General features: G+C 37.2%; 1 long non-coding RNA gene across 1 annotated transcript; it reads left to right on the forward strand.

The window, feature by feature from the left end:
- Window positions 1–360: 360 nt before the first annotated feature.
- Window positions 361–759, forward strand: LOC113471666. The gene is made up of 2 exons (XR_003394281.1): window positions 361–408; window positions 597–759. It is a non-coding gene; the product is annotated as an uncharacterized LOC113471666 (long non-coding RNA).
- Window positions 760–16,191: the final 15,432 nt, after the last annotated feature.

The following is a 16,191-nucleotide window of genomic DNA, read 5'->3' on the forward strand; positions in this document are numbered from 1 at the left end:
CAGCATTATTTTACTTCATTTCAGGCGTTAGATAAGTATTGATGAAAATTGAATCCACCCAATCTACACCAAAATAAAATTCATAATAGATAGCGAATTTGACAAAAAATTGTCAGAAAAAAGGCCTGCCATAGTAGTGAAATTGCCACTTTCCATTCTGCTTCAAAATGTTGGCTCTTCAAAAACATTGCCTAAAACGGCCCAGTACGTAGGTAAATAAAGAAATAGCATCAGATAGGTAATATAGGTACTTAGTTATTTACCTACCTACCTAGTTATGTCATCATAGGTAGGTAGTTAGGTACCTACCTATAGGTATGTAGGTATTATGATCTTACCTGTTGCTTGGGTGGATCTGGAATTTAACTCCTGCCCGTTCATAGCCATGCTTCCAAATAAATTGGGTAGGTACTTAGGTATTATTATAGACTCAGTGTGTTCATAGGTAGGTAGGTATAATCTCTTAAAAATCTGAAGAAAAAAAAAATACCCAGGTATGTAGGTACCTACCTCTATCCGCAAAAACACCGCACAATATTATACAAATAAACAATTTACGTGGAAAACTACGACACTATCAATCCCACTAAAAAAAGGTACTTAGGTATTATTATAGACTCAGTGTGTTCATACCTAGGTAGGTAGATATAATCTCTTAAATATCTGAAGAAAAAAAATACCCAGGTATGTACCTCTATCCGCAAAAACAAAGCACAATAAATATGATACAAATAAACAATTTACGTGGAAAACTACGACACTATCAATCCCACTAAAAAAAAGTTCCAATACTTGTAAATTTACTTGGAAGAACCATCCATTAACACCTACACACACGAGGGAAAAAATAAAAGAATAATAAGGTTAGCACCAGCACTGTTATCAGGAAATTCCAGCGTGAAAAGCCACACAAAAACTAAGTACCTCTAGTTCCTAATAATAAAGGTACCTAAAATACTTGTAAATTTATTCGGAAGAACCATCCGTTAACGCCTACACACGCGATATACGTCTTCACACACGAAGAAAAAATAAAAGAATAATAAGGTTAGCACCAGCACTGTTATCAGGAAATTCCAGCGTGAAAAGCCACACAAAAACTAAGTACCTCTAGTTAAGTGAGTTTAAGCTGGGAATGAATTAATAATGAGAATTAAGCTAACACGACTTGAGTATCGTACGGCGGGTAAGTGAGTTTAAGCTGGGAATGAATTAATAATGAGAATTAAGCTAACACGACTTGAGTATCGTACGGCGGTTTCCAAGATACTAAACTGGACAAACATACAATAATATTTACCAAGTCCTACAATCCTACATTCACCAGCAACGTGGTACTTGAATCTACTTACTGGTTATACCAGGGTCCAGAGTCAGTGGCGTAATTACGTAGATATTTTTTTATTGGGTTTGGGGAGGGAAGGATTTGTCAGGGGGGGGAGGCTGTGTAGGTAAGTTATTTGGAAAAGAAGGGAAGACCACACAAAATTTGTAAAAGATGCATGGATAGGCGGATAAGAAAAACCCGCCGCCGAAACGAAGATTGGACAAAAGCGGCACAAGACAGACATGTCCTCACGATGATTGACTGGGGTTCAGGGAAGTTAGTGGCGTAATTGTGTACTTTGGGGGGTGCGAAAGGATTCGTCGGGTGAACCCTGGGTATTAGGTACCTACCTAAGTTATTTGGAAAAGAAGGGAAGACCACACAAAATTTGTAAAAGATGCATGGATAGACGGATTAGAAAAACCCGCGCCGAAACGAAGATTGGACAAAAGCGGCACAAGACAGACATGTCCTCACGATGATTGACTGGGGTTCAGGACGAGCCAATTAAACGTGGCTTGAGACCATCACCCTGGTGTTTGTCTGATATAAAAAGATGTCTTTTCTTTATTCTGCCATCACCATTCGACTAAAGCTGCTATACAACAACAAGACAGACAGGAGAGGAAGAGTCTCTTTTCTGAAGGTCCTGTGGGTCCACGAGGCCGAAGGCCGGTGAGAACCCAGAGGTAAGGTAAGTACTAAGTACTCTTGGTACTAGGTAGGTATCTGAACTATCTGAAGATACAATAAAGGTAATAGAAAAGCGATGTGCTTTGATACGAGATGTGACAATGTGTAGGGATTGAAAGGAATGAGACTTGCTCAAAGTTTTCTCCTCTTTTCTGAAAGTCGTCCTAGCCACATTATCTAGGTAGGTACGCAAAATAATATACCTATGTAGGTACCTAGGTAGAGTCAGGATCTATCCTCTCGTGTTGTCATTTCTTAGTCAAAAACAAGGTTATACGACAATACCATTAAAATTTGAGCATAAGACGATGCGTGAATTCAGAAGGGGTTGGAAAGTGACTTTCACATTGTTTTGCGTATCAGAGAGGTATACTCATACAAACACTCCAGTATAGCTTTACTCTTGAAGTTGCAGGTTGATAGCTGGTAGCTTCATCTCCTTAATTTTCAACAAGGGATAACTTATTTTACAGTAGGAAATAACGAGACTTTTTCCTAAACCTATTTAACTCCAGACTTGAATCCAAATGTTGCCCTTCAATGTCTTACTTTAATCTGATCAATATGAAACTCTAATATGACAAAATAATATCGACAGGAAAAAAAAACTAAAGCTAAAACGGGATCACAAAATAATCGCTTGTTAATAAATATGAAATTAGGAGCACATCACACGATAATTTTCCTACTAAAGCTAAAACGGGATCACAAAATAATCGCTTGTTAATAAATATGAAATTAGGAGCACATCACACGATAATTTTCCTCACTTTTCTGGAAAAAACGGAGCCACCTGCAGTTGTTTCTGGGCTTAAAAGCAGGGATTTGTATGTTTTGTGATTTTGACAAAACAATCGTCTTTTGTACTTTTGTTATTAACAAGTTAGCAGACCAATGACAATGTGTCACATTTGAACCAGCAAAGTTAGTTTGAACCAGCAAAGTTAGATATATGGTGCGTACTTAATGCAATGAAATAAAGTTTAGGTTTTGGCTAACGGGTATTTTTGCTAATGGTGGCACAACTTCTCAACAAGTTCATCTTGGGATCACAAATCTCGACCATGAGCCTCTGTTTGATAAAAATTGCCTTGGGCTGGGACATAAAATATCGAACTATCCTGGGTTGACCGGGGTATAAATCGATTCTTGTTTAATCCCAAGACCAAGATAATCTGAATTGTTGAGCCTCGACCTAACACTCGTATTTATGAACAAGAATGATCGTTCTTAGATCAGTCTCAAGTCAAAATTGCCCAATCAAATGCCTTGAGACTATGCTTAGCACGAACTTAAGAGCCAGCATTCTTTACTCTTGTTCATTCTTTCAATCTGACGTAGAGCACCTGACATCACAAAATATTCGCTATAATTTCGTAATAAAGAGGACAAGTATTAAATCCAGACTTGACTCCAAATGTTGCCCTTCAATGTCTTACTTTAATCTGATCAATATAGAAACTCTAATATGACAAAATAATATCGACAGGAAAAAAAAAAACTAAAGCTAAAACGGGATCACAAAATAATCGCTTGTTAATAAATATGAAATTAGGAGCACATCACACAATAATTTTCCTCACTTTTCTGGAAAAAACGGAGCCACCTGCAGTTGTTTCTGGGCTTAAAGCGGGGATTATAGCAAAAGCAGGGATTTGTATATTCTGTGATTTTAACAAAACAATTGTCTTTTGTACTTTTGTTATTAACAAGTTAGCAGACCAATGACAATGTGTCACATTATATGGTAAAGTTAGTTTGAACCAGCAAAGTTAGATATATGGTGCGTACTTAATGCAATGAAATAAAGTTTAGGTTTTGGCTAACAGGTATTTTTGCTATGGTGGCACAACTTCTCAACAAGTTCATCTTGGGATCACAAATCTCGACCATCAGCCTCTGTTTGATAAAAATTGCCTTGGGCTGGGACATAAAATATTGGACTATCCTGGGTTGACCGGGGTATACCTAAATCGATTCTTGTTTAATCCCAAGACCAAGATAATCTGAATTGTTGAGCTTCGACCTAACACCCATATTTATGAACAAAATGCTGGCTCTTAAGTTCGTGCTAAGCATAGTCTCAAGGCATTTGATTGGTCAATTTTGACAAAGTTGCAGGTTGATAGCTGGTAGCTTCATCTCCTTAATTTTCAACAAGGGATAACTTATTTTACAGTAGGAAATATTTTTTAAAAGAGGTTTGACAGAGGGAACTGAAACTGCTATGGTCTTATCGTCCCGAAATCGATGAGAGAAGGAAGACAGGATAGGAGAAAGCCAGCCGTTCCGAGAACGAACATTATCCCACCAGGATAAAATCCGCCCCGGGCGGGAATCGAACCCGTGGCCTAGCGCTTACAAGGCAGACGCACTACCAACTAAGCTAACTAGGCTGGCAATATAACGAGACTTTTTCCTAAAATGTGCTTGGTCCCATATTGACGAGATAGATAGGTACCTATTTAAGATGATTTGCCCCGAGCTTTCGTGCCCTTAAAATCGTCGATACCTACCTACCTCACGATGTTGAAAAAGGATTGGGGATTTACTAACGCGTAACGAGAGATAATCGAACCCGAAACCCTGAATTGGAATTCCCTTTCTTTTTGGGCCTGAATCCTAATGGTTTTCCTAAAATGTGTGGATCATTTAAGGGATGTTCATTCTGATTTTTATTTTACTATCGTTGCTTTCAGTTTTCAATTCGGAGAAACAAACACAGCCTAGGTTGTTCCACATTTCCCTATACGCCACTGTTGTTCTACTAAATATGACAACATTTAGACATTATGAGAGAGAGAGGGGGGGGATAACATAATGTTAGGGAGGGTGAGGGAAGGTTAAGATGGAGATTTTAATGAGGCAAGTGTTTTGACGTTCAGTGGTAAGACCAATTTTAACTTTGAACTGGATGAATTAATGATAAAGAAGAAGGAAAAAAATGAGACGTAAATGTAAATGCAGTTTCTTTGTGTTATTATGTCACAACTTTGGTGCTCAGTGCTCACTGCAGCATTGCAAATGGTTTTGTACTAGGGAAATTTGACTTTGAAAATATATGTATATACTCTCTTTTTTCCCTCTTTGTTATTCTTTCATTCTTACCTTGTCACTATTTTTTTTATTTTCAGTTCAAACTATTTTTTAGATTTTTACTCGTGGTGCTATAAACATCTCCTCTATTTTTGGTGGATGTGTCACACTCACCGAATCTCTCTGCAAATAAAACTTGGGTATTTCATTTCAATTTGGAACATTTTTTTATGAAACTTCTACAACAGGTAGGTATACTGATATGGATTTTACCTACTACATCTCCACTACTTTTAGGGGATGTGCCAAAATTACCTCACCAAGCAAAACTGCTTTTTACGAATGAATCGTATGTTGAAATTCATAAAAAATTAAAACAAAATTAGTAGTTATCTGTGAATAGGTCACCCCTTGGTTGTGAAGTCAATCCTCAATTCAACCCCCCTTGAGATAATTTTATATTTCGCTGGATTTTTTAATAAAATCTTTAAAAACAAAATGAAAATTATTATAGAAAAAAAGGCACTGATCAGATTAACATTACTTTCCTTATTATAGAATAAGGAAAAGGAAAATGAGGTAAAATTTGATTAGAAATGGATGTACAAATTCGTAGAAAATGGAGGTAGAAAATTACAGAATTACACAAAATTTCAATTTCGATTCGAAAATGGGTAAATTATTAATTTAGAATATGAGACACAAATGAGTTTAGAAAATTGGACGAAATAATTAGGAAAATAAGACACAAATAAGTTTAGAAAAGAAGGCACTAGGTAGGTAATTAAATGAAAATGAGACAAAATAGGTAATTAGGTCAGAAAGACACCAAAACTAGACTGAAACTTTATTTCTGAAAATTAATCAGAACTATTAAACCTAAATCCGTAAAAGGTCCTATTGGACCCAAAAAAATGTAACAATATTTCCTTTATGTCCCTTATCTAAAATCCATGCCAAGTGACTAAAAAAAAAAAAAATCTCGGTTAATTAGCTCTTTTCTGTCGCCTCAATTTGTAGATTTGTGCCTTACCCAATAGCCAGTTTATTTCATTTCATTTATTCATTAATTATATTTAATTAAAACACTAAATAACTGTTTGATTAAATTAAAGAAAACTTTTACACCAAAACACCAAGGTCAACCTACTCACCGAATTAGTTGAGGCCGTAGTGGCCGCGGCCAAGTCCCAAAATCCCGGCCCTCCCGAATGGCCCGAGTGTTCACCGAAGTTGGCGCTGGGGTTCATTTTCATGACGGCCCTCAACGATCAGGATCTTCAAACTGGAGCAAAATTCTGCCAGGGAAATCTCTCTTCTGAACTTTTCTCCCTGAAATTTTCTCCTGCGAGGCCCCACCCTTGTGATTTTTCCATTGGTCGCACAACACCCGGCATCCCTTGACTTTATTGCGAGTCGTGCTCACCCTAATTTTGTCATTTCGAGAGCGATGTGCTTTGATACGAGATGTGACAATGTGTAGGGATTGAAAGGAATGAGACTTGCTCAAAGTTTTCTCCTCTTTTCTGAAAGTCATCCTAGCCACATTATCTAGTTACGCAAAATAATATACCTATGTAGGTACCTAGGTAGAGTCAGGATCTATCCTCTCGTGTTGTCATTTCTTAGTCAAATATCTCTTTGTAACTCTCATAATTCATTGTGGCAATCCATGTTATAAATGTGTAGCAAGTTATAATTTACTATCTCTTTGTAACTCTCATAATTCATTGTGGCAATCCATATTATAAATGTGTAGCAAGTTATAATTTACTATCTCTTTGTAACTCTCATAATTCATTGTGGCAATCCATGTTATAAATGTGTAGCAAGTTATAATTTACTATCTCTTTGTAACTCTCATAATTCATTGTGGCAATTCAACGCCGTAATTACAACGGGTTGAAGATTTATATCTCGATTATCTAGTTTTAGCGAATAAGCGCGTATGATCAGTTTCGAATCCTGTTCAATTTATAGTTATACAAAGATTGAGGTGAAAATGCCGAAAAACGCTGAAATTCTGTTTCGTGTTAATATAGGCCGGGCGGTGCTGCGAGCTGCGAACTCTTGACGTTCCCGGCGCGCTTGATATGTATGTGTAAGGCCTGCCGTACATTGGAAGCGTAGTCGCGGGATGGCGCCTAAAAATCCAAACCTATGAAAATGATACAGACCTCTCACACTTTGTAGTCGCGTGAGTTAGGTCTCCTAGATACACAAAAAGCCCACTCAGAGGCTTAGATGTAAGGGCAAACAGCCCTAAAGAATGGGTTAAGCTTACATGTTACATGAATCTAGGTCTCTTACACCCATATTTATGAACAAAATGCTGGCTCTTAAGTTCGTGCTAAGCATAGTCTCAAGGCATTTGATTGGTCAATTTTGACTTGAGACTGATCTAAGAACGATCATTCTTGTTCATAAATATGAGTGTAAGACTCCTATGAGAGATGAAAACTCCAGCTTTCTTCCTTGAATGTAAAAGTCAAGGTAACATTGGGAGTGTTATGGAATATTCCCTGGGTCTTGAGTTTTCCACATAGGGAGGGGGATCTTGTTTTTTTTTTTGGGGGGGGGAGAGAGTTATGAAATTTGAAACAAGCTGTTACCACTTTTTCCCCGTTATGACGCAGACTCTCCCCCTCCTTCTCCTCCCATTCCCCTCCTCCGCCTCCTCTTCCTATTTCCTCTCCCGCCTCCACTACCAAACCAAAAGCTATACGGAAATGGCAGTCTAAATGTACGTTCCTTTTCTCTGTTTGAGGAGATTTAATCAATAGTCACCTCACTCGGTTTGTACACCTGTCTAATACCTATAGGATAGAGGGAAAATAGGTAAGGAATTAATACAATAGCTTAATCTAAATTTCATAAATTGACATCAACCTATACCTAACCTATAATACAATACAATCATGTACCTATAATATCTATAAATGATAGCTGAATATAATTTAAGTAGGTAAGTAAGTAGTCATTTCCTACGATAGGTACAAATCACGATAATACAATAAGTACGTAGGTATAGGTGATATGAGAGGGCATCAACATCGAGGAAAAATTTAGATAGGAAAAAATAGTGACTGATATTGTAGAAGAAGAAATTGATAAAAATAGGTAGATAAACCCCAGATCGCACTTGCTATATGAAGAAAACAAAAAATACTAATAAAATAGGTATCCAGTTTTAGTTTCAATAAAACTGCAATAAAAAGCATATTTAGCGTGATATATCATCTCGACTGAACATATTGCGATTTCAGCATTTTGAGGGAGGGGGTGAGGTTTACTAAAAGTCTATAACTAGGGGCTAGTGCAGTCAGTGCAGCTTTGATTCACTTTACCTACCGAAGAAAATCAGGTTCGTTCTAGATATCCTGTTCAGTATCTAGATTTGTAGAAGCTTAACCCAACTTTTAGGACTGTTTGCTCCTACACCTGACTCAGAGTGAGCTGTTCAATAATCAGTAAGTACAATACATAGTTAGGTATACTAACTATGTACCTTCAGTTTTGGACGGCGAATGTGGTATGTGGACGATGTGTTAGGTACCGACCATTAAAAGAATTCAAACTGTTTTTGAGGTCAGAACATAGCCTTAATATGTACCTTTCGTCCACCAGCTGCCGCAGGAGTAATTCCATCGACGCAGAAGGTTGGTGCCTTTGCTGACTGCGCTACGACTATAGACTGAAGACCTTTTTTGTCAACGGTATGTTCATCAGCCTTTTCCGTTCAGTCAACAGCAAAACACAATGCTGTGGCATTCACTCAGGACACCGGGAAACCATTAGATAGATTACATAGAATAAAAGATACCCATAAAGGGTAAGGCAAATTGTATGGGACTAACCAACTGAAGAGGGTAGAAATATGTCTGAGCTTCATTACGTCATTTAGGATGTGACGAATTCCTCATTGTATTTCGGAAACCATGACATGACAAAACCATTCCATCTGGAAAATTTCTATTCAATTAGCGTTGGCCTAACCAGAACTGACTTTGTGTATGGGTCATCCATCTCCATATCATTAAACAGGTGGCTCTGGAGTTGAACCCTGTGTCGTAGTATTCCATCTGGAAAATTTCTATTCAATTAGCATTGGCCTAACCAGAACTGACTTTGTGTATGGGTCATCCATCTCCATATCATTAAACAGGTGGCTCTGGAGTTGAACCCTGTGTCGTAGCATGCTCATTCCGTAATATATGAAATACGATTTACAATCGAAGTTTTTTAGTCCAGTAGTCATGATGTCCCGGGTTTGATGCCCACCATCGACGAAAATATTGCACCCGTATTTCGAAATTTCGACTGCAAATGTTTTAACTGGTTACTCTTGTAGCTGTTCTCTTGTTGACACAGAACCTAAATGGGAAGTGTCTCTTCTCTCTCATCTGATGAGGGACAGACTACGGGATGGGCATGCTACCAATCTACGGAAAATATTGAATGATTGACATTATTAATATTCACGGTCGTCAAAATATTTGCAAAGTACAAAGTTACTTTCAGGAACAGACCAATATTGGTTCATAGTAAATTTTCCCAGGAGTTACACAATCCAAGCAGTTACGTTTATAACCTATGGGATGATGACTCGATTCCAATACACCAAGGTCATTCTGATGATTCATAGCTAGGAATGCAAGACCATAATTTACATTATTATCTGGTATTATAGCTATTATTTTGCATACCTATCTGTTTTACATCATTTAATTCCTGTAATGATAACGCAGGGCAGTTAGGTACCTAGATACATATTAGGACTATGAAATTATGATAGAATTATGATAATCTTGCGAATAATGTCGAGATTCCCTTCATCTTATTATTATTACAATGATTTACATGATTTGTTGGTCATCTGTGCGTTAGGTATATCTACTAGAGAGTAGAAATACTTTCTTTTCAATTTAATTTTCTTCCTTAAATAATCCACACCAAAACATGGACTTTTTTTTCATCATGTAGTTTGAATACTAGGTCTATTTCTAATAGATTGATTAGATACACATTTAGGTAGGTATAATTGATCATTAAGTATAATATTTCCTATTTTAAAGTATCTAGGGTTAAAAAAATATAAGTAGGTCTGTACAGTACGTACATTACTAAACAATGAAGAATCATAAATTGATTTTGAGGAGACAAATTGAAAGGGTTACAATAATATTGTGACAAGATTTGATGTTGGAATAAGAGGAGGGGACAATTAAACATGCAAGGAGTGAAATATTAATTTTAATATCGAACTTCAAAGGAACACAAAAGAAGTGTGTCGAATACCTACATTAAAATTGCAGAGGCGTGGTGTCATCTTTTTTCCAAGCATAGACTAAATAGATAATGGACCTGCTTTGGCATACCTACATGAATCAAGTAGTGAAGTCCTCCAGAAGCAGTAGCTATAATACAGTGAAATGAAAGAGACATCTAACAGAACGGAATGGAGAGATGCCAACCAGTCCCAGGATTGAAGGACATGATGAGACTTCATAATGATATTTTCCTCACAAAACTGAGTGCACCCCGAAACAGCATGCAATGCCAAGTCCTTCACACGGACAATAGTACGCTTACCTACCATGCTGACCATGCAACCACAGAGGTTGCTTAGCTTCTGTGATGCGGTGAGAACTGGGTGCCATTCATCGTAAGCCATTGGTCCCATGACTTGCATCCAACACAATACAAGCAGCCTTGAAAGGTAGGTTATTGATCTGGCAAATCAGATAACAAGGTAAGGATTCAAAGTTGTAGGTTGATAGCTGGAGCTGGTAGCTTCATCTCCTTAATTTTCAACAAGGGATAACTTATTTTACAGTAGGAAATAACGAGACTTTTTCCTAAAATGTGCTTGATGAATCAAGTAGTGAAGTCCTCCAGAAGCAGTAGCTATAATACAGTGAAATGAAAGAGACATCTAACAGAACGGAATGGAGAGCTGCCAACCAGTCCCAGGATTGAAGGACATGATGAGACTTCATATTAAAATTTTCCTCACAGAACTGAGTGCACCCCGAAACAGCATGCAATGCCAAGTCCTTACTACGGTCACACGGACAACAGTACGCTTACCTACCATGCTGACCATGCAACCACAGAGGTTGCTTAACTTCTGTGATGCGATGAGAACTGGGTGCCATTCATCGTAAGCCATTGGTCCCATGAGTTGCATCCAACACAATACAAGCAGCCTTGAAAGGTAGGTTATTGATCTGGCAAATCAGATAACAAGGATTCGAAGTTGCAGGTTGATAGCTGGTAGCTTCATCTCCTTAATTTTCAACAAGGGATAACTTATTTTACAGTAGGAAATAACGAGACTTTTTCCTAAAATGTGCTTGGTCCCATATTGACGAGATAGATATTAGGTACCTATTTAAGATGATTTGCCCCGCGAGCTTTGCCAACTTTCGTGCCCTTGAAATCGTCGATACCTACCTCACGATGTTGAAAAAGGATTGGGGATTTACTAACGCGTAACGAGAGAGAATCGAACCCGAAACACTGAATTGGAATTCCCTTTCTTTTTAGGCCTGAATCCTAATGGTTTTCCTAAAATGTGTGGATCATTTAAGGGATGTTCATTCTGATTCCTATTTAAGATGATTTGCCCCGAGCTTTGCCAACTTTCGTGCCCTTGAAATCGTCGATACCTACCTCACGATGTTGAAAAAGGATTGGGGATTTACTAACCCGTGACGAGAGAGAATCGAACCCGAAACCCTGAATTGGAATTCCCTTTCTTTTTAGGCCTGAATCCTAATGGTTTTCCTAAAATGTGTGGATCATTTAAGGGATGTTCATTCTGATTCTCGTAGCTTTCAGTTTTCAATTCGGAGAAACAAACACAGCCTAGGTTGTTCCATATTTCCCTATACGCCACTGTTGTTCTACTAGATATGACAACATTTAGACATTATGAGAGAGAAAGAGGGGGGGGGGATAACATAATGTTAGGGAGGGTGAGGGAAGGTTAGGATAGAGATTTTAATAAGGCAAGTGTTTTGACGTTCAGTGGTAAGACCAATTTTAACTTTGAACTGGATGAATAATTGATAAAGAAGAAGGAAAAAAATGAGACACAAAATGTAAATGCAGTTTCTTTGTGTTATTATGTTACAATTTTGGTGCTCACTGCAGCATTGCAAATGGATTTGTGGTAGGGAAATTTGACTTTAAAAATAAATATACTCTCTTTTTTCCCTCTTTGTTATTCTTTCATTCTTACCTTGTCACTATTTTCTATTTTCAGTTCAAACTATTTTTTAGATTTTTACTCGTGGTGCTATAAACACCTCCTCTATTTTTGGTGGATGTGTCACAATCACCGAATCTCTCTACAAATAAAACTTGGGTATTTTATTTCAATTTGGAACATTTTTTTTATGAAACTTCTACAACAGGTAGGTACTGATATGGATTTTACCTACTACATCTCCACTACTTTTAGGGGATGTGCCAAAATTACCTCACCAAGCATCACCGAATCTCTCTACAAATAAAACTTGGGTATTTTATTTCGATTTGGAACATTTTTTTATGAAACTTCTACAACAGGTAGGTACTGATATGGATTTTACCTACTATACATCTCCACTACTTTTAGGGGATGTGCCAAAATTACCTCACCAAGCAAAACTGCTTTTTACGAATGAACTTATGATGAAACATGATAACTTATGATGAAATTCATAAAAAATTAAAACAAAATTAGTAGTTATCTGTGAAAAGGTCACCCCTTGGTTGTGAAGTCAATCCTCAATTCAACCCCCCTTGAGATAATTTTATATTTCGCTGGATTTTTTAATAAAATCTTTATTTTAATCTCATTTTCTTTGAAAAAAAAACAACACTCACATTACGCCACTCACAGTCTTCCTTCTCTTCTCCTCCTGAACCCCTTCTCATTTTCTCCCCCCCCTCCCCCTCCTCCTCATCCACTGAATCGGAAGTGACTTGGAGCGCTGTCTTTTGAGTTAAGCCTTTGGACAGGCGCTAGGCGTTACGTCCAAATATCCGGACATTCCCCCGTTACAAATAAAATACTAGGGAAGAAGAAAGCACATACATAGAACGGAGGTCAGCCTTTTATCACATGATGTAATATGATACCTGGGATTAATTTCCATTCTCACAGAGATCAGCTCTGACTGAATTATAGGTATATCTTTACATTTTTCTGTTTGAGATTTGCACCGTACCTATTCCAAATCTGGGAGACTTTGACTTGGAAAAAAGAGATGAAAAGTAGGTAATTAAAATGATTCATACAAAATATGTATACCTAATACCTACTTGTGTTGAATTGGAAATTAATCAGGTAGGTACCTAATTATTATTATTGTTGTTCAAGATCTAGAACTTAAAGAAGATAAGCTCGATCAAGGACGCAGTGGTGATCTTTTCACAGTAGGTCTACGTAATATCAAATATCCGGACATTCCCCGTTACAAATAAAATACTAGGGAAGAAGAAAGCACATACATAGAACGGAGGTCAGCCTTTTATCATATGATGTAATATGATACCTGGGATTAATTTCCATTCTCACAGAGATCAGCTCTGACTGAATTATAGGTATATCTTTACATTTCTCTGTTTGAGATTCGCACCGTATTCCAAATTTGGGAGACTTTGACTTGGAAAAAAAGAGGTGAAAAGTAGGTAATTAAAATGATTCATACAAAATATACCTAATACCTACTTGTGTTGAATTGGACATTAATTAGGTACCTAATTATTATTATTGTTGTTCAAGATCTAGAACTTACAGAAGATAAGCTCGATCAAGGACGCAGTGGTGATCTTTTCACAGTAGGTTTACGTAATATTAATAAGGTAGGTAAGGTATAGCTGATGTAAGTACTTGGCACTGTGTGCTATTATCTTTAACTTGGAGAAACCCCAATTCCAAATGAAGAGTATTGTTTCTTTTAGGCCATTTAGCTTGTCAATCAGTTGGTCTGCCTGTTTATCACGCAATCAGTTTGTCCAGTTTTAAGGATTTTCTTCATGAATTATTGTGAACCAAAATTAAGATTTTATTTTCTTGATTGGATGCACCCTGATTCACCTAATAGCTAATAGATTAGATTAGATTAGATAACACTTATAACGCGTATCAGCCTCCAGGGTATCCTCAATTCCTCTGACATTCTAACAAAATCTAAAACGTATTTCTTACAAACGCCTGGATATTCTATCGATTCATCCGTGAGTATGCAATACACAATGCATTCCCCATCATTTATACTTCTACGTAATATGGATAAGGTAGGTAGGTAAGGTATAGCTGATAAGTACTTGGCATTGTGTGCTATTATCTTTAACTTGAGGAAACCCCAATATTGTTTCACCTAGGCCATTTAGCTTGTCAATCAGTTGGTCTGCCTGTTTATCACGCAATCAGTTTGTCAAATTTTAAGGATTTTCGTTCATTAATTATTGTGAACCAAAATTGAGATTATATTTTCTTGATTGGATGCACTCTGATTCACCTAATATATTAGATTAGATTAGATAATACTTATAACGCGTATCAGCCTCCAGCGTATCCTCAATTCCTCTGACATTCTAAACAAAATTTAAAACGTATTTCTTACAAACGCCTGGATATTCTATCGATTCATCCGTGAGTATGCAATACACAATGCATTCCCCATCATTTATACTTACGCCTATCACCCGCTAGAGCTCACTGCACGAAACATTTCTTGTGTTTTAGCTTGGACCTGTTTCTCAAAGATCGAGCTACTAGTAACGTGGGGCTAAATCTCTCTCTCTCTCTCTCTCTTCCTATAAATTTTATGTGCTACGTCAGCTACGTGCTATTAAGTACATCCATGCATTTATTTTCTGAGAGAATTATTACGTCGGTATTGCTTAAATAAATAGAAGAAATAGGTATCTAACTACAATGTTATGATGTTGTGCACGGTTATAGGTAATTTATAAATAACCACACACTTCTAAAATTGAGCCATGATCTCATGTTTTATTTTCCAACCATCCTTAAATTGATCAAGACTATGGTTGCTTGTCTTTCGTCAAAACGGTTAGTCTGCTCAAAATGTGCGTGTTTCCAAAAACTTTGACCTGAATCTACTTTCAAAACCAATACACCATCACCTTTCCATTTTTGGCAGTTTCAGAGTAATCAATAATGATTAGGTACTTGTTCAAACATTGTTCATGTTCAAACATTAGGTATTCGCCCGCATCAGACATTTATTTCTAACTTGGAAATTTGGCCCTTCGGGCCGGATTCATTCGGACAAAGGTGTCGAGGAACCAAATTTATTATTTTATTTCTTAATAAAATATAACAAAGAAACTGAAATATTGGTTTTATTATAAAGCGCGCGCTCGCTAACAGGGCGTTGCCAGGGCGGTACTTCATTCCTCCAATCACAAAGCGTTGCGCTCTCTATTGGTTAGTTGATCGTTTGTTTCCTTGTTTCCTTTCTATTTGAAACCTTCACGGAAAGAAACCGGTTTTACCCTATTCTTCTCGTCATATTTCTTAAAACCCCAGACATATTCTCATTCCTCCAATCACAAAGCGTTGCGCTCTCTATTGGTTAGTTGATCGTTTGTTTCCTTTCTATTTGAAACCTTCACGGAAAGAAACCGGTTTTACCCTATTCTTCTCGTCATATTTCTTAAAACCCGAGACATATTTACGATTACCCCGTGGCCATTACTTTTTTTCTGCTCCTCTTTTGTCGATGCTTGAAATCTTGAATAGAAACCTCTCAACATCACCGTGACGAGAAATCTAGTTCGTGTTATTTCGGCAATCGGCGCAGTGCCAGCGTATGGGTTATGTAAGAATCAGAAGACAATAGGAATATGCTTGAGGGACTTTTGACGTTGACACGATGAAATTATTGTATACCTACCCACTAGACAATTTGTCCGGACTACACTTTATTACAGCGTAATACCTATACACATACAGAGGTATAGTAGGTATTAAGTATATTGGAATTCTTTATATGGTCACGTATGAAAATTTTTGCCAACCCAACTCAAGTTCATATACGTATCACCGTGCCACTACAAGTAGAACTTTGGTTAGGTATGCCGTTGAGATTTTTGTCAAAGTCGAAACAACC

Source organism: Diaphorina citri, unplaced genomic scaffold (genome assembly GCF_000475195.1).
Source record: "Diaphorina citri unplaced genomic scaffold, Diaci psyllid genome assembly version 1.1 scaffold65, whole genome shotgun sequence".
Taxonomy (NCBI): Eukaryota; Metazoa; Arthropoda; class Insecta; order Hemiptera; family Psyllidae; genus Diaphorina; species Diaphorina citri.